We start from the raw sequence: 18,429 nt of genomic DNA, 5'->3' as shown, positions 1-18,429 counted from the left end.
AGAGAGAAAAGAAAAGAAAAGAGAGAAAAGAAAAGAGAAAAGAAAAGAAAAAAGAGAAGAAAAGAAAAGAAAAGAAAAAAGAAAAGAAAAGAAAAGAAAAGAAAAGAAAAGAAAAGAAAAGAGAGAAAAGAAAAGAAAAGAGAGAAAAGAAAAGAAAAGAGAGAAAAGAAAAGAAGAGAGAAAAGAAAAGAAAAAAGAGAAGAAAAGAAAAGAAAAGAAAAGAGAGAAAAGAAAAGAAAAGAGAGAAAAGAAAAGAAGAGAGAAAAGAAAAGAAAAAAGAGAAGAAAAGAAAAGAAAAGAAAAGAGAGAAAAGAAAAGAAAAGAGAGAAAAGAAAAGAAGAGAGAAAAGAAAAGAGAAAAGAAAAGAAAAGAAAAGAAAAGAAAAGAAAAGAAAAGAAAAGAAAAGAAAAGAAAAGAAAAGAAAAGAAAAAAAAGAAAAGAAGAGAGAAGAGAAAAGAAAAAAGAAAAGAAAAGAAAAGAAAAGAAAAGAAAAGAAGAGAGAAGAGAAAAGAAAAAAGAAAAGAAAAGAAAAGAAAAGAAAAGAAAAGAAAAGAAAAAAAAGAAAAGAAGAGAGAAGAGAAAAGAAAAAAGAAAAGAAAAGAAAAGAAAAGAAAAGAAAAGAAGAGAGAAGAGAAAAGAAAAAAGAAAAGAAAAGAAAAGAAAAGAAAAGAAGAGAGAAGAGAAAAGAAAAAAGAAAAGAAGAGAAAAGAAAAGAAAAGAAAAGAAAAAAGAGAAAAGAAAAGAAGAGAGAAAAGAAAAGAAAAAAGAAAAGAAGAGAAAAGAAAAGAAAAGAAGAGAAAAGAGAAAAGAAGAGAAAAGAGAAAAGAAGAGAAAAGAGAAAAGAAAAGAGAAAAGAGAAAAGAAAAGAAGAGAGAAAAGAAAAGAAAAAAGAAGAGAAAAGAAAAGAAAAGAAGAGAAAAGAGAAAAGAAGAGAAAAGAGAAAAGAAGAGAAAAGAGAAAAGAGAAAAGAAAAGAGAAAAGAGAAAAGAAAAGAGAAAAGAGAAGAGAAAAGAGAAAAGAGAAAAGAGAAAAGAAAAGAGAAAAGAGAAGAAGAGAAGAAGAGAAGACAAAAGAAAAGAAAGAAAAGAAAAGAAAAGAAAAGAAAAGAAAAGAAAAGAAAAGAAAAGAAAAGAAAAGAAAAGAAAAGAAAAGAAAAGAAAAGAAAAGAAAAGAAAGCCACCCTGTGAGATCACCTCCCACTGTCTTGTGACCAGTGACTCCTCAGCTTTTGCTGCCTGACCTGGCTGTGGTGTTCCCTTGCGGGCTCTGAGTTTTGGAGGACGTTGCAGGGACCGATTCTGAGAATGGGCGTGCTGTTGCAGCAGTTCAGCATGTAGGCTGTTCGCATAAATCAGTGCAACTCCGCAGCCTCTCAGCGTAAGTGTTTTGGCTCACACCAGGTGAGATTGGGTCGATGACATTTGATGATGCTTCCTTTTTTCAAGTTTTTTTTTTGTTTTGTGTGGGGTGTTTGGAGGAGAGAAGGGATAGGATGCCTGTTTCATTAGTTAATGAAAGCACGTTATACCTGGAGATGCCTGAGCAAAGCCAGCATCTGAGAGTTCTGTGCAACAGATAAACATTGCACTCATTTCCCCAGACAGCCACTCCTGAGAAACTGTAAGCATTAAAAATCATAATTTAAATAAATAAAATTCAGGTTTCAAATTAGAAATCAGAATTTAAGTTTGATGCAGCAATCAAGGATTAGGTAGGAAGGATGTTGACTCTCATAATGTTTTAATATAGGTCACGCTACAGCAAAACTCAGGCATAACCACGATTTGATCTCGGCTCATTCTGTGTGTACTAAAGCAGAGATGAGAGTCTATTAGTATTTGAGAAATTAGGTGCTGTTCAAAACACAGCATTACTCCCTCACAAAGGACCCAAGCTCTTCGTGCCATGGCGAGGGCTTTGATGATACTCGGCATCTGTGAATCTGACTCTTGTTCTTTTGCGTAGCACTGATGGGTTTACACGAACCAGAGGGCGTTCACACGTACCATATTATTCATAAGTTCATCTGACTTTAACCACCTTCCCTGCTTTCACGTTAAAACCTGAAATGAAACAATTTTGGTTGTGTGACGAGGTGGTGCAGCTCTTAGTGAAGTACACGACTGTGCCGCGTTAGACCCTGCTAACTGGGTCCTGTATTTGCATGTAAAAGTCTGACTTCATAATGCTGCTTTATTTTTGGCTTTGTGCAAGCTGTTTCTAGTTGAATCAATAGTAAAACTGCTCCTTAAGGCAGATAAATATGTAATTAGTAGAAATAATGGAGCAGTAGTCAGTCAGCTGCAAAACTGATGCTTCATCTAAATGTGTGTAAGGCGCTTTATTTAGTTGGCATGTTGCTAACATCTATTAAGTCAAATTATGAGAAGTGTTTTGAGGCCTTTCACACAGAATGTGAAGCTTTTCATTCCTTATTTACATGTGTGAAAATATATGCACGGAGATCTCAACCCATGAATTAACTCCAGAGGAAAACAAACCACCAGATAAACACAAAGCCTGGGTTTGTGTTTGGGTTTATTATTTTTCCCCTTTAGAAAGGAAAGAAGCATCCTTACAGAATTTTCTGATTAATTTATTCAAAGAACTTAATTGATGTATCACAACACCGCGGTATAATTTACATGGCATTAAAAAATGGAATTGCTTAGTTCTTCGCCCTGACAGCAGCCAGCTGAGAGAGTAATAAGAAGTCAATCTTTGATGGTCGTTTTTATGACTTTGAAACATGTGCTTTTATTTAAATCTCACCTCATGCTGTTGGGTTTTCTAAACATTGAAATATTATGCAGTGTTTAACACCAGTTAACACTGGTCGCTCTGGGTTGGTAAACCGACAGACGGACGGATGAATGGATAGATGGATAGATGGATAGATGGATAGATGGATAGATGGATAGATGGATAGATGGATAGATGGATAGATAGATAGATAGATAGATAGATAGATAGATAGATAGATAGATAGATAGATAGATGGATGGATGGATGGATGGATGGATCCAGATCCTGTTGGAAGTCACCATACATTCCAGAGCTTTAGTGCAAATGCAGAACCTGTGCAAAGCAGCCCCTTTGGGTACTGTTAGCAATCAGAAATCGTGTTTGGTAGTTTGCTTCTGGGAGGCAGCTATGGAAAGAAGTAGTTTATCAAGGTATCAAAGAAGTGCAACAAGACATATGCGTATGTGTAAGGGCTGAGCGTCCCCAGTGGAAGAGATATTTTTAACCTAGTCCACCTGATTTTTCAGGGTTTCGATCTGGGGACCTCTACACTTCTCCATGCAGGCTGAAAAACGTAGCGTGGGGCACAGCTGAGACATGCCCAAGACCTGTGAAGTGTCATCTCTCAAACAGTGGATGTCTCCTGGCAGTTACCCTGCCAGGAACTGGGAGGGAGGTGAGAGGTGAGAGGGGAGTAAATGGGCAAGAGGAGAGTATCTCCATGTACGAGGGTGTTTTACTAGTAGCATAAGAAAATCTGCAAAAAATGACAGACCTTTGCTTTTCCATCTCCGTACAAGCACAAAGTACCTTGTCACACTGTCTCATAAAGATTTGAAAGATGGTTTTGGTACTTGAAACTTCCTCTGTCTTCAAAGAACAACAAGGCTTCGAGACAGATACGTGGGAATTCGCTTAGCCAAGTATTGCAATTTTAGTTCATCTGCAACAATCTGCAAACCACAGACTCTGAAACGAGCAAGGGGTTATGTGAATGTTCCGTATAATATTTATTTTTATTTTCTTTAGCAGAAGCTGTCAAATAAAGCATCTCCTGCCCTTCAGAGCTTTTGCAGTCTGTGCAGAGCTTCTGCAAGCCAGGGCTTTGCTTAGTACACTTAATTAGAGTTTGCTTATTATAACAGTGCAAGATACAAGCTGGTTTTACTCTGGGAATTAAATTTTGCTGCATTTTCTTCTCGGTTAGCGTCAGTTGCTTCCTAGTATTGGCAAGGATGCTCATGAAATCTGGGCATGTCTGGTGCAGGAAAGGTTAGTAGATTTAACAAGGAGGCATTAAAAACTGATTTAATAGAGTAGTAGCCTGGACTTCAGTATGTAGCATAATTTCAGCATTGCTCCAGGGTAAGTATTAAATTTTGACTTTTTTTTTTTTTTTCGTTCCAGATTAAATGAAACAGATGCCTCACTGTAGTCCTGTGTACCACTTCTTTGGTAAACAGGCGCTGAGAATCTTCCATCCAATTGTAAGTGATTATATGGCTAAAAATGCAGTCTGTAATAGAGAAAACAGATGCAGAGATAATTATGCCAGTGCCCTGCATATCAAACATTCACTATTGGTGGTGGAAAAAGAGAGGCTGAAGTCAAAACAAAGTGGCATTTGCTGCACCAGGGCAGACTACCAGTTCAGGCTGCCTGAGACTATCTTTAGATATGGGCTGAGCTTGATAATTTATAAAGAAATCGGGAATGCTTCTTTATAACATTGCAAAGAATGTATAATGCTTCTTAGGTTCTCTATCGGTTGTTTGCATCTCATTCTTGCTAGTCAGGCATGGAACTCAGAGGGTCTTGGGGCTTCCAATTATAATTATTTGAGTATTTTAAATCTACAACCTGAATTTTCCATGCAGTTTTACTTCCCCCAAAACCAGTAGCCAGCTGTGCTCTGTCTTCAGTAATACGGGAATTGAAATGCCTTGATAGGAAGTTTGAGGTTGGATCACTGAAACAAGTTTTGCCTGTGGCTGTTGCGGAAAATTCCATGTGGATGTGCAAGCTTATCTTCTGGTCTTCCAAGCTGCTGGTGAGTATAGCAGTAGCCAGAGCAACCAGCGTGTATGCGAGACCTTAGCCCAGGCTGGAAGGTTTAGTCCTTTGACTAAAATCATTGCAGCTGTTTCTGATTGCTCTTGTTTTGCCATCACATAGCTAAAGATGATTCCGTTTCAAAATACGTGTCCAATAAATAGCCTGCAATATGATCTAACCTCTTCTGCTATTTCTTTCTGATTCTTTTTAAAAGGGTTTCAATACTGAAAATGTGAAACTCCTCTTTGAAGCTGACAAAGGTATTCGGCCCAGATTCCCGTCAACTAACTGGAGGCATCAAACCGAGGATGCCTGAGGGCACTCACCCAGCATTAGCTGTCTGAAAGCTGGGCTGCGGCAGACCCAAGCTGATGGTCTGCCTTCCTTCACTTGCCAGTCAGGACATGACAGAGGGCTGTTCAGCCCCTCCTAAAACAGGTGGGAGAATTGTCTCCCACAGGTACCTGTTTTCTCTCTGGCTGTAAAGGGAGCCCAAAGTGCTGACACGAGCCAGAAGCCTGATTTTTGGTGGCTTGTTTACCTGAGGTGAGCGTTACTCCAGTTAGCCCCATCGTTCCCTTCACTTCTGCTCAAGATAGAGGAATGGCAGTCTCTACCAGAGGGTTATTCAGTTCACATGAGACTCAAATCTGCCCTTGGGAAGTGCTGTTTTTCCTTTGAAATGGCAGCTGAGAGAGTGTTATTTTGAAGCCAGATTGTCTTTTCCTGCAGTCTTATTCTGGAGGAGAGGGAGAGGGGGCTTGTTGCAGAGCCCCGGAACTCTGCCAGTTCACGGGAAATCTCTCTGGGACCTGTTGCTTTTCCGAATAAGGAAGCCTGTAAGTGTTACCATCTATGGGACACAAATGCCTTACCAAAAACTTTTGACTTACCAAGCTGGTTTTCTTCATGAAGTGAAGATATGTGCTAGAAAATAGTCTGCTGTGACATCTGAACATGGACGTTTACGCCTGTGAACTCAACAAAGCGGGCTGCCTTTATTTGGAGAGCTAAATATAACAATAAATTGTCACTTGCTAGCACATTGCTCCATAGAAGTGGCCTTGCTCATGTTAGTCCTAGTCACGTTAACACAACTTAGAAGTATGTGCCACCATCTTTTGATGTACAGATGGATATGTTCATCTCATCCAGTTGTCCTAAAAGGTTGGGAAATCAGATGAAGCTGCTGTGCTAAGCCTGTTACTTCAGTTCCTCCTGAGCTGGTCCAGCTTTGGTCAGAAGCACGCTTGTGGGATGGACTCACTGACTACTGGAGTAGAGAGGCACGACTCTGTAACGCAAGGTAGCCAGAGGCTGGTGGTTCAAAGAGGAAACTAATGTAAACTGCGTCTCATTGACAGGTGGGTAAACTTTAGAAACCGGTGAACTCACCTGTGTGAAATGTATGAGAAATAGGTCAAGGCCATGCTGTCTGTTGACTTGCTTATAATCTCCACCAGGGCACAGCAATTTATCATCTTTCCGAAGTGAAAGCCCTGCTCAGTACAGAGGAATGGGCTGAAGTTCCATGGACGCTTAGGACACACAAGTGTTCAGCTCAGAAAAATCTAATGGGCTTCCTGGGTTTGAAATATGCCTGTCTAGATACGGTTTGTTCCGATTATGTTTGATTCTACATATGTCAAATATACTTACAGGATGGTCTTCTAAGGGATGTTGTGGGGTCAGAAGAGGCTTGGTTTTTTGCAAAACTCTCCTAAAGTTGGAAAAAAATACTTAGAAATATCCTCTGATCCAGGAGAAAGGTGTGATATGTTAATGTGAAAAGCCATGTACCCTGCTCTTGTTATAGAGGGAAGACGAGAGAGAGGGGGGCTGTTGGCAGCTGAAGGCAGCTCCCAGGGCACAGCTGAGGCCAGGTCAGGCTGGACCCGCACACAAGACCCTTCTCTGCATTCTCCTGCACCGTGCGCTGAGCAGCAGCAGGAGCAGTCAGGGCTTTGCTTCGGCAGTAATCACTGGCTGGCCTTTCATTAGTGCCTGACACTAATTAATATGCCATGTGCTCTTTCAAGAGCACCAGATAAGTACTCACAGCTTTTGCTGGGCAGATGGTAACTTTCATGACTTGACCAGATTTGCTGATCTCCTGTTAGATATCTCAGCCCTTGCACAGCTCTGCGGCCATACTGTGTCAGGCTGCTGAGAGTTGTCAGCACAAACAAGAAGGATCCTGTTTGATTTTGAAAGCCTTGGCCTGGGTAAAGTCCCTTTGCTCTTTTCTGATACATCTTCTACCGACATCAACTTTTTGCCTGATTTTTGCCTGAGTACAGAAGAATAAGCTGCAGGTTTAAGCTCACTGTGGGCTGCCAATTCCCTCCCTCATCTGAAAAGCCTTTTGTTTTTCCACAACTTCGTAGCATCTTTTAGGTCTCGGGAGGGGAATTACAAGTTGTAAATTTCTTTACGTGTCCTCCTTTCACACTCCTAGGAGCGAAAAATAAAATGCTGCCCAGCGAGGCCATCCCTCTGCCTCTGAATAAACATTTGTGTGAGGGCTCCCATTCTTGCCAAGGTGTTAAGATAACATTCTCATGCTGATTCTTCTGCCCTCCTTCAGCATCCCAGTGCTGGAGGTCCATTTCCGAGGCTTTGAAATGGCCATGCTCTCACCTCATCTCATACACATGGAAATCAGATCACCAGAAGGATCGAGCTTGTAAATCCCACCGAAGCCAACAGGGCAGTTTAGGAAATTATGACCTTTACTATATTAACGGTTGAGTGAAGAGCTCCGTGCAGCCAAAGAGGCTGCAATGAAAATGGAGGAGACGGGGTTGGTAGGTGGGTGAGGGCACAGCTGAAGGACCCTTCAAAGGGTCTCTCATCGTTAGCAGCTCCTGGTGTAAGGGTTCAGAAACCACAGCTGATAGGGGAGCCCTGTTGTACCAGGCACCACACATGCCCAGATTGCCCTTGCCACAGACTTGACCGACAAGAGACAGAGGGCTACAGCATACGAGTGGCGTGGGTATTGCAGCAACACATTTCTGGCAAGACGGGCCAGTGCCATCAACCACAAGACCAACATGTCTCCTCAGTAGCTGTATAAGGCACGGAGGGGGGGCTGACGGGGTGTACAAACATCTCCTGCTTCTGCTGCTTCTAATTAACCAGAGGAACTTGCTGCCGTGTGGTGCCAGGGAGGCAGATGATAACTCCTGCGACAGCACAGCGAGGAGAGCAAGGCTTTGTCTGTGCCTCAGAGGGGATCTTGGTGTAGTTATTCCCCGAACCGTGTTTGCAAGCCCTTCAGCTCCTGCCTGTCGTGTCCTCTGGCTGGTATTGATCCTGTTAATTTTCTGAGCAGAATTAGCGATGAACATTTCTGCTGGTTTAGTTGTACCTAAACAAGGGCTTTTCCTGGCAAAATGGTGGTGGTAAGAGAAGGAATATTCTCCAATGCCTGGCTGCCATAGCTGGTCTAGGAGGAGCTTCCAGTGCAGACCTGGAAACAGGTCTGCAGGCAGCAGAGTTGTGTCGGGCCTCAAGTTTCACAGCTGGGATCCAGAAACAATTTTCCTCTTTGTTAGCTAATTGCACAGGTAGCTTAATTTGTGGAAGGGATCTTTCTTGTTTCTTTCATTTAAATTTCCTTCACTTGTGCACTTCAACCACGTCCAGGGAAGCACCTAGACTTTGGTTTGGTTGCAATGTCAGTGCCGCTGTTTTGTTTTCTGTAGATGCAAAGCAGCTCAGAAGGAGCTTATGTGTGAACAGATAAGTGCATCGCGAAACCCACACCTCTGAGAGCTTAACTGAACACTTCTGTTCGCTCCTGACCTGTAACCCAGAGTGAGTAACTCAGGTTTGAAGTGTCTCTCTGGTGACAGTAGATAAGGTCAGCCTTGCTTGTTTAGGGTAAGGCAAATCAGGGACAGTGAAAGGCCTGAAGGGAAGGAGGGAAGGCTATTGTGAGAAAGACAATACATTCAGAATTGTTCTGTCCCCCGTAAAAGAGAAAGGGAACAGCGACCAAAGCCCTGATCTAGATTAGATCCAGAGGTCTTCTTGGGACTGCAATAAGGTCATCTTCAAAGCTAACTTAAGTATTTGTTTTCTGATCTCGAGTAGGAGCTGGTTTGAGGATACTGCTTCAGGCACATCTTGAATACAAAATACCCTGAAATTCATATTTATCAATGATGAAAGAAACAGATAGAAATAAGCTGATTTGGACTTTAACCAACACTGAAAGAAATCATACAGAAATCCCAAGGTTAGTCGAGTAGGGTATCTTAACATACTTTAACACGGTTAAATGCCTATTAGTGTGGACCTTTGGAACAAGTCTCTTGGAAAAAAATCAGCAAAGGAACAGTTCTCATGGCTCTTTGAAAAACTCCTGGTTTTTTAAAGCTGAAGTAAGAGTTGGATTTCTGCCTGAAATCCTGTATGACAGACTGCGTCTCCCAGGTGAAACTGTGTTGAAAGATAAACATGTGCACACCTTTGCTATACCCAAGCCCTTTATGGTTATGGATTATTTGTTTTAGAGGTCCCTGAGGACTTTTAAGTCATTTTCTTATAATCAGGGGGACACAGTGAAGCATGTGCAACAGCACTCAAAATGGGAGTGTTCCTCATTCTGTATTAGCTGTCACACTCCTTCCGAGGGGCATCTGGTTTGGGCTGTAGGGTTTTTTCTAGTTCGTGTTTGTAGAGCTGTCTTACATCAAAAGAGAACCAAGAGAAAAGGGAACAAAATCTTAAAACCGTTCTCTTTCCTCTGCCACTACCGTGAAATATGCTCCCAAGAATGAGAGCAGGTCAAATTATTCAGCGTTGGTATATAAGTGTTTTGGGAAGGGTTGCTAGGGCATTTCCATTATTTGCTGTGGTTGTTTGGTGGTTGTGACATTTAGAGGGTACTTTGAAGAAACTAGCCCGGCTGGTAAATGACAGCAGAGAAAGGGGAAGGAAAGCAAATGGAGAGGAGGGAAGTTCACAGAGATTTCCTGACAAGATGAAAGGGTAAAGAAAACCCAGTGAGTTTTTATTCAAAAACCATTTTGGTGGCCTCTGTTTGAATGAGAGAACAGTTTCTTAATGTGCTTAACAACTACTTGGTCCTGTCCAGGAGTACACTTCACCAAATGTCTGCTGTGTTTAACACCACAGTCAACTTCATAATGTGTGATGAGAATTATTTTTACAGCTGAGCTTCTTAAGGGGCCCACATGTGGTGTGTAAATCCTGGTGGGTTTTAACACACCTCGGTTGCAGTAAAGAAGGAAATGCTGACCTTCACTGGAATTAATAAGGTACACAAAAGTATTAGCATACAATGTTTAAACCAAATGAAAAGCAGCCTGGGAACCTTGTGTCCTCTACAGGGAACCCAGGGTGAGCATAAGGGGGGACAGGGACAATAACAGGACTTTCCCTGCTGATTCTTAGCATGGTTTTGGTCATGTCATCTTTCCTATATGCCCTCTAGTGTCACGGCCTGCAGAGGAGACAATATAGTGACCGCTACTCCAGAAGGACCCAGTGATAATTCAGTGTTTGCTCACGGCTTTAATGAAAGGTTCAGTAAGTCTCAGTGCTTTGGTATCAGGTAAAGGCACAAATATTGTTAGGTACTTAGCTAAAAATGATTGAGCTTGAGGATAAAGTATTAGTCTAGCATGAGAGGGAGTCTCGTGGGGGAGCACATTTCTATTTTGAGTGTGATCTTGGGAAAATTGCTTAACCTGTCCTCTGTGTCTTTATTGCCCAGCTCTAAGCCGGAGTTGATACGTTACTGCCTTGTTTGCAGGATTGCATGAGCAAATTAATCAGCCTCTGAGAGACACTCAGCTACTACAGTGATATAAATACAGCTGGGCATGAAACTCGTCTCAGATCCTTCAACTTTATTGCACATCAAGATAAAACAATCTTTCAAAGGTTAATGGCTGGATTGCTAATTGAAACAAATACCTACATAAAGCAGACATCATTTTGGTGGTGAGCATGCTTCTATGGGATGTGGCCTCACATTCAAATTGCCATTAACTCATTTCATAGATGGCCTTGATCATGGGGCTTTCCTTCCCTGGAAAACTGTTCAGAAGTGGGGGGTTTGGTTAAAAAAAGCTGTTGGTGTTGAAAAAAAAAAAAAAGAGGAAAAATTGACTGGCTCTGCACATAGTAAGAACAGGAGGAATGTTATGCAGAAGTGCAAAATTTAAATATGGACCAATTCTTATAGAGAAAGCAAGGCATGAGGGGGACAAAGAGAAGAAAAAACAAAGAGAATATAAAAAGGCCTGCATATCTATCACCAAATGTGCCTTTTTCAAAACATGTGGAAAAAAGCATCGCGAAGAGTGCAACACAGCAGGCGAGGTGTAGACTGAATGCATAAACCTGTTCCCAAAGTACTGAATAGCTCAACGATATGGGATCGTGAGGTGTGAAACAGGGCAAATTTAGAGAAAGGAGAGCTACGTCAGCAGCAGCATCAAAACGTAGAGACTAACATAGCCTTGTTTAAGAGAAATTAGAGGCTGGGAGAGAGGGGAGGGAGAAAGTGTTGATGCACTATAAGATTATCACACATTTCTAAAAAGGTCTGAAAGAGCTGCCTTCCTGCTGTGGGGTTCCTCTCATATTGGTGTGAACAAGCATTGCACCATCACCTGCAAAGTCTTTAAGTGCAAGTGGTGACACTTCAGTATTCACAGCCTGCCTTAGAAAATCCAAGGGAAGCAAAAGAAAGATGAAAACCATGCAAGTCAAAAGGATGCTGCTCCCATTGTTCCTCTTGCTGCTTGGTTAACTGGGAATCCCTTTGAGCAACAGAGAGGTCACATCTCCCCAGGTGCGCTCTGCCCATATCCTAGGGCAGGGCAGCGCTGCCAGTGTGGAAGCAGCTCCCCACGAACAACTTTCATGGTAACAATACAATGAAATCACCCTGCTAGGCAGGACACAAGCTCTCACTATGAAAGCCTGGTTTTAGCAGAATATATATCCGCAAGCACAACCACCAGTGGAAGGTGATTACCCTGTGACATGGCAGCACAGCCCCTTTTACAGAAGAGGCAGGACTGAAACCCCTCAGGACTGTCTTGAACTGAACTAGGACTTTGTGGGTGCTTGAGACTGGGTCTGACTTACCAAAGGCAAAAATGGATGCATTTAGACCCTCTCCAGCTATATCCTCGGGGATGACTGCCGCGTCCCCCAGCCATGAGGTCCTGCTGGTGCCGGCCCACTGGCTCGAGGACTGAATGTGCTGTCGAGTACATGAAAACCTGAAGCTGAACGAAGCCACTGTAGCTGTGACAGGAAGGAGTGGGAGCTTCACAGACAAGTATAATAGAAATGAACAGGTCATGCACCAGAAACTGAGGGGAAACGAAAATTAGCCTGAGTTTCTGATACCAGGTAAAATGGTCAATGTGGTCGCTGGAGGACCATGCTGGACTCAAGCAAGATGTTAGGCATGTCCGTGTGCTTTGCTTAATGAGTTTTATACCTCTCCGGAGGAGAGGCTCAAGGGGCTCTCTGCTATCTCCAGCATGAAGCAACGGATTGCAGTGCAGGCTTGTTGTACTGCATTACAAATGTGCAACGAGACCCTGGAAAAAATGGGGCTAATCAAAGTCCTTTATTTAGATGATACAATAGGAATAATGAAGCCTGGCTTATTTTCCAGGAAGGGATATGTGGGAGGGTTTATTTCGGGGGTAGGGGGCGTGTGCTCTGAGTATGCTTGTCTGGTTTTAATGCTTATTTCTTGTTTGGATAACCTCACTCATTTGATGTCCGGTCCTATAAAAAGGGCACAAATAAGGATGAGAACTAACTTTCTGATCTGCAACCCTACAACATCCCACAGGCATTTTCAGCAGTGAAGAAGCTGTTCATGTTCTTGATTCCTTGTGGGAGACACGACTTTGTCTATAACCACCACCAAAAAGACCTAAGCAAACTGCAAATGCTTTATTTTTCACTATTCTTAACCCTCCTCAGCAAGTCAATCTATTTCTCTCTTGAAACAGTGAGGTAGTGTTACTGGCTCACACATACTTGATCTTGCCTTCCCGCATTTCAAGAAAAAGTTTTTTTTTCTCCTTTTAATGAAAATTCACTTTTTTTTTTGTCCTCCTGTATTCCTTTATTTTTGTGGCCTTCCACCTCTGTTAACTGTGGGAAAAGGCTTCACTTTGCTAGGGTACAGCACGCATTGTAAAAGTAATTCAATTTTACACCATAGCAATGACATGATCAAGGGAACTTTGAGCAGGCTTTGTGACCAAGAGCATTTAACAAGTATGTGAAAAGCTTCCAAAGGGCCTTCATGAAAGAAAGAAAGGTTATAACAATAGGAGAGGTAGTTTGATAGCGGTAAATTAAGAGTCATAGGAGTGACTCTAATCAGGTTAGACTTTAAAGAAAGAGAAGCACCTTTATACCTCTCCGGTATAGGCCTGAGTGCATTAAGAACTGTTGGATTTGTGTTGGGAAGTACACAAATAAATCCCTGTGGCACTCAGCACTTGCTCCTCCTTGGGCCGAAGAATTCAGCTCTGCAAGGACAAAGACTTCCTAGGCAAAATAAATAAAATTGCAGATCTGGGCCAAGTACCCTGGAAGAATCTGTTGGATCTCTGTTGGGTTTAGTCAATATCTAACCTCTTTAGAGGTTGTTATCTTCCATTCTGCTCCCTGTGGAAACCTCTTGGCAGTTCCAGTGCAAGCATGGAAACAGTCTTGTATTTTCCATAAAGGCAATGATGAGCCACTCACGCGTGTTACTAGTTTATAAGGTCTTGCAGCCTGAGCCAGATTCTCCTGAGCTATACCCCAGTGAAGTACATCAAGCACCACCTGCAAGAAAGGCCGTGCAAATACCAAATAATTATATATACTGTGCGTATTTGTATGCGCGCTAGGGAGACCGGTTCTGGGCATATCACTAAAACTTAGGGTTGGTAAGGAACTTGTATAGAGATTAATGTATTCAAGGAGAATCCAGCTATCTAAAAAGGCAACACATATACAAACAGCCTATCAAGCCGTTAGGGCTGGTTTTGTTGTTTCTCACAGGTGGCTTAATCGACACCTTTTGTATATGTGTTACTGTGAAAAATGGTCAGAGTTTATTTTGCACAGGAAAAAGGTTATAAGTTGTCTTTTTTTCTGTCAGTGAAAAATAAGCAACAAAAAAGTTGGGCCTGCCTCGTTTTTGCAATCGACAGGGACACCTACAGGAAGACAAAATTAACACATTGGCATATTGGGTGTTTTCTGCTTTATTTGTTCACAGCTTGAGCCTATTACCTAATAGAGACACAAGAAAATGGCCCATCTGTTTGCAGTGGGCAAATGTGTGAGTACTACTCTCTGGGGCTGCATGGGAGAAGGGTTGCTTTTCAAGAACGTATTTACTTTACTCTCTGTTTTCTTAACGGTGTGTATAACTCAATACTAAAAGGCTAATTTGTTTAAGAAAACCAAACCTGACTTCTTCAGTTAATTGCTTACAGAAAAGCTGTAGGTATTGCATGGGTTCTGTGTGCTTTGCTGAGTGCGCTGGAGTGGCCTCTGCTACGCGACCAGCGAGGAAGCAGAAAAGCCAGCTCGATGGCAGCAAACCGCTCATTGTTCCCAGCCTGCTTGCTCTGGCGGGGCTGCAGCTCTTGGGAAAGATCAAGGATGTGTAAGGAGTGGGAGAGAGATGAAAGTCTGTCTATCAAGGAATGGGGAAGAGGCAGCTGGGAGGGAAAGCCTGCTCAGGGGCACGTGGGATTTGAGATATGATTAATGCTTTGGCAACACGTTAATGAGAACAGGATCTGGCAACTGAGAGGAAATGCCTATGTGTTTGCTTGCCACCAGCCTTGAGCCGGAATAGGAGCCTACGCTCGCGCCAAAGTGAACCCAAGCTTTTGCATGTACATGTGTGGAATCAGGCTGTTACAGAACAATGTGGAATTTGGAGACCTTGATCCTGCAGGGCCCATTCCATCAGTGGGAGCTGGGTCTGCTTTGTAGCCTCTTTTATCAGCAGAGGGACAGGGGTCGTTTTGGTAAACAGCAGCACGCTCTCTAAACAACGTCAGCGGTCACTGCGTCTTCTCCCCAGCTCCCTTGCTGCTCAGGCTTTTAAAACAATCTTGAAAACTCCTAGACTCAAACCCAGTGATGACAGAGGTAGCCTTCACTTCTCTATAGTCTGCAGGGACAGAACTGCTTGAAGGTATTAGCTATGCTAAGCCTCTTAAATAACTATTAAACACATAAAACTCTTAAATGCACACAAATCCTGTGTAACAAATGGCAAACAATAAGGAAAAGCTGATCAACCATTATACAGCAATTTAATCTATGCAATTTGCATAATTTTGTCTAACAGAAGGAGGCTATAGCAGAACTGCTTTCTTAAGAAAGGCAGAGATGTTGTACAAAACAGGTAAACAATTGGCAATGAGGATTTTGCAAGTCCTCGGCAAATTCTTGGCATACGGACAAAGGGAGTGTGATATAATTGCAAGGGATGCGATGTAGATGGATTGGAAGAGACAAAAGACAACTTGGGAGCATGAAAAAAGGTCAGTTTTGCAACCAAATTGGGAAATTTAGAGCAAAGATTGAATATGTACCTTTAACTCTGCCCCTCTGTATCATTTCAGTAGACTTGTGTGTCAGCATCCGGTACCTGAGCTACAGTACTCTTTACTACGACAGGCAAACTGCAGTTACCTGCAACGTTTGTGCACGTGTAGCACCTTCGCCTTTGGAGAGATCAAAGAGTGGTGACTTCTGAGCAGCCCGTTTTACAGATGGCCACAAGGCAAACGAGCCACTGGTACCAGGACTCGGGGCTGCTCCGTGAAATAGCCTGTGCCTCCTCTGGGGCTCTTACAGAAGCAGTTTCTTCCAGTTTACAGGCTGCAAGGTGGGCCCATATTTCTGGAAATACACCTAGCACATTGTGGACTCTGTAACACTAAACTCGCATACTAAGGATGGAGGTATTTCAGGGTCAGGAGCCATACAACCTACTCATAAGTAGGTAACTGGGGGCTGCCTGACACTGCAGAGCCACCTGCTTAGGTACAGCCCCTGCACCCTACGAATTTACACCAGGAGCTCATTAACAACTTAGTGCTGGGCTGCAAAGTGTCTTTTTTTTCCTCCCCCGCTCAGGAATGTCCTCTATTATGTTCCCAGCAATCTGGTGGCCATCAACACCTTGCTGATAAACTGGAAATCTTCGCCTTCTTCCATCCTCACCTCTCAAACGACCCATGAAAGAGTCTCGGAGATCAAAGAAATCCCCTTCCATCCTTATCCTTCTGACAGAGAGACTGATGGGATTTAGCACCCATGTGGGAATATGAGCATTGGTAAGTAGGGAGTGGTAAGGGTGGAAAATGACTGGGGAGGGTGGAAGAGCCCAGAAGATAAATTACCTGGGGAGGAGGTGCATACTGAATTGTGGTCTCCATAGCAAGTGTGAGAAGATAGAAGAGACATGACTTCCTCTGCCCCAAATAAAGATCAAGGAGTATTTGCATTCAAAGGGGTCGGATTTTGCACATATCTGATCTCTTCGGTCACTTTCTTTTAACTGGAAATCCTCACTAATTAATTGTTCTGCAAATTCTGCTCCTGCACATCATATATCTGAAGAGCTTGCTTGTTTCTCCAGTGCTGACTGCCTGTGTTCCTTGCCCTCGTGTTTTGCTGTCCAAAACCAAATAAAAATCAGAAAGGCGTTAGAATGAGGGGATTCTATGAGATTTTTTGAAAAGATCCTGCAATTCCACTATGTTAAAATATAGGCCTATATGCTACAGATAACCAAACAGAATAGCCAGTGAGAGTTATCCATTATTTATCCTATTTTTTTCAACAATTTCAGGCTTTATCTTGAATTTATGTTAGCAAACTCAGCAACCTGGGGGCTCTTCACAGCACCTTAAGCAGACTGAAGTGGAGCTGATGAATAATCAGTGATGGAACAGCTGTTATCCAGAGATAACAGAGGACTTCAGGCTGCAGATGTGCATGGGGTCAAGGGAGACAATGTTGTGCATGAAAAAGTCATACAATGGAGTTCTGTGTATTTTCTTCAGAGTTGAAGAACAAAGAGGCAACGACCTTTTGTCTGCTGCTGTCATTCCCTGCTTCACCATTAAGGTAGTTTTCTTTTTTCCCCCCCCTCTAATGGCAAGTATTTTGAAATAGACCCCTGTCAATCATGCCCTGAAAAAATGAGCCCATCCATGAGCAGAATCCTTTTTAGAAGTTTAAATAGTCTGGATGTCAAAACATGTGGTGGTCAGGTTAACGCAGCGCTTTGGATACCTGTGATTTGGATATATTTGTTTCAATGGCAGGTTCATTTTTAATCAGCGAGTATGCCAGGTTTCAAAGGGCAAATGAAAAATACAAGAAAAACAAGGCTATACTTATGGGTTCAGTAAAGATCTTTCCAGCCTGGTATCCAGCCTCCAACAGCGGTCAACAGCGGTGTGTAAGAACAGGCTAGCAAAGAGAGACAATTCTTTTTGTGTATCCTGAGAGGTGGTAGGCTGTGATTTAAGATCTTTTGAGTTGAGGTTGTATCTATGTCTTTGTGTTGAATTGTATTTATGGACTATTCTAAACAGATTTGTCTTGATTTTTTATTTTTTTTATTTGTTTGGAGTTTTTTGGTGGGGTTTTTTGTTTGGGTTTTTTTGTTGTTGTTGTTGTTTTTTGTTAATCAATCCAGAGTTTCATAATTGGTACTTTATAGGAAGAGGTACTTCCTCTGTTTGTTTTGAACTTGTCATCAGATCATTTCAGGCGAAGCCCATTAATATTTGTATTGTGAGAAATAGTGCATAACCGTTCCCTTGATGCCTCTCCATATCCTTCACAATGTTGCCTGTTGCTCTTGTTCCTCAGTTAGAGTCTTCATCTGCTTAATCTCTCCTTCCTCAGAAATCATGTCCTGCGTTTAAGCATCTTTGCACAGTATGTCACCTGGCTTCCAGCAAGCTTAGAGCAAGCGCTGTGCTGCACCGCCGTCCTGCAGCACGTGCCGAGCTCGCCTCGGCCGTGCCAGGTCCCCGGCCCCCGGAGGGGAGCAGGCGGCTCCTCCCAGACCCCGCTGCGGAGGTGCCCGAACCTCTGAGGCACTGCCATGCCAGGGGAAGGCGGGCAGGGACGAACCCTGTATAGCGGTGGCTCATGGGGCCAGCTTGCCAGGAAAGTCAGCGTGCCTCGCCTGAGGCTGAGCGCAAACCTCGTCCTCCTGGCGGGAGCAGAGCTGTGAGAGGACGGGAGCCCCGGGGTGGAGCTCCGTGCCAGATGCGTGCCCGGGAGCAGGGCGTGCTGCCGCCTGCCACCACCCCGGCCCAACCGTCGCCCGCGGAGCTGGCGGCAGCCAGCAGGCTGCATCGCGTGTTTGGCTGCGGGTTCCTGCCCTGCATGCCCACCGTGGGGACGTTATTTATTCCTCACCCGAGAGCCTTAATCAACTGACTACGGTCGTTACGGACACTTAGCTGTTGGGATTTTTTTTTTAAGGAAGGTGAGTGTTCGCAGATCATCCTCTCTGCAGCATCCCTCGCATTCAGCAGAGAGAGTTGTGTCGGGGTTAGGCGAGAAATG

The 18,429-nt window shown here is 43.1% G+C and overlaps 1 long non-coding RNA gene across 2 annotated transcripts; it reads left to right on the top strand.

The window, feature by feature from the left end:
• The first annotated feature begins 611 nt into the window (after positions 1 to 611).
• LOC142055521 (uncharacterized) lies at positions 612 to 17,971 on the top strand. Of its 2 annotated transcripts, XR_012659964.1 has the most exons (5): positions 612 to 3,428; positions 4,153 to 6,164; positions 15,459 to 15,721; positions 15,997 to 16,172; positions 16,691 to 17,971. It is a non-coding gene; the product is annotated as an uncharacterized LOC142055521 (long non-coding RNA). The 2 variants fall into 2 exon arrangements; XR_012659963.1 differs by lacking the exon at positions 612 to 3,428 and having other exon boundaries at positions 3,439 to 6,164.
• Positions 17,972 to 18,429: the final 458 nt, after the last annotated feature.

The sequence above is a fragment of the Phalacrocorax aristotelis genome, chromosome 3 (assembly GCF_949628215.1).
Source record: "Phalacrocorax aristotelis chromosome 3, bGulAri2.1, whole genome shotgun sequence".
In the NCBI taxonomy this organism is placed as follows: domain Eukaryota; kingdom Metazoa; phylum Chordata; class Aves; order Suliformes; family Phalacrocoracidae; genus Phalacrocorax; species Phalacrocorax aristotelis.
Note: the sequence above shows the minus strand (reverse complement) of the source record. Positions and strands in the feature narration are given on the sequence as shown.